Genomic DNA, 743 nt, shown 5'->3' on the forward strand with positions numbered 1-743 from the left:
GCCTCATTATGATGGTGTAGGCAAACTAATTCTCTAGTTTGCCTAGTGAGGACATGAATGCACATCTACAACACTTCCTCGAGCTATGTGACATGATCGTCATCAAGGACATTGAGCCTACAAGCATCAAGCTCCGCTTGTTTCCCTTTTCCTTCTCGGGGAGGGTGAAACAGTGGTTCTACAAGGACCGGGAAGCTGTCAACATGTGGGACAAATGTTCCATGACATTCCTCACTAAGTTCTTCCCCATGGGCAAAACCAATGCCCTGAGGGGACGAATTTCAAACTTCTAGCAAAACGCCATGGAGTCCATTCCCGAGGCATGGGAAAGGCTGCAGGACTACATCCAAGCATGCCCGCACCACGGGATTGAAAACTGGTTAGTGCTCCAAAATTTCTATGATGGGTTAACACTCATGTCTAGGGGGCACGTCAATGCTGCTGCTGGAGGTGCTTTTCTTTCCCTCACCATTGATGGAGCCATGGCTCTCATCAATAAAATGGTGTCTAATCAAAGCTGGGGGGAGGAAAGAAAAACACAAAAAGGTATGCATACCGTGAAGGAGATGGATATGCTTGCCGCAAAAATAGACCTTCTTGTGAAGAGACTAGAGGAACGGGCTCAAGAAAAAGAAGCAATGAAGGGCACCGTCCAGGCCATCGACTCACACATGACGTGTGGTATGTGGCAATGTTATCCATTCAGGGAACAACTGCCCTAAAACCCGCGAAGAAGCTGCCTT

General features: G+C 47.9%; 1 non-coding gene across 1 annotated transcript; it reads right to left on the bottom strand.

Annotated features, from left to right (window-relative positions):
* Positions 1-263: 263 nt before the first annotated feature.
* On the bottom strand, positions 264-370 carry LOC136506232 (small nucleolar RNA R71). The gene has a single exon (XR_010771455.1). It is a non-coding gene; the product is annotated as a small nucleolar RNA R71 (small nucleolar RNA).
* Between the last annotated feature and the right edge of the window lie 373 nt (positions 371-743).

The sequence above is a fragment of the Miscanthus floridulus genome, chromosome 14 (genome assembly GCF_019320115.1).
Source record: "Miscanthus floridulus cultivar M001 chromosome 14, ASM1932011v1, whole genome shotgun sequence".
NCBI classification, from domain to species: domain Eukaryota; kingdom Viridiplantae; phylum Streptophyta; class Magnoliopsida; order Poales; family Poaceae; genus Miscanthus; species Miscanthus floridulus.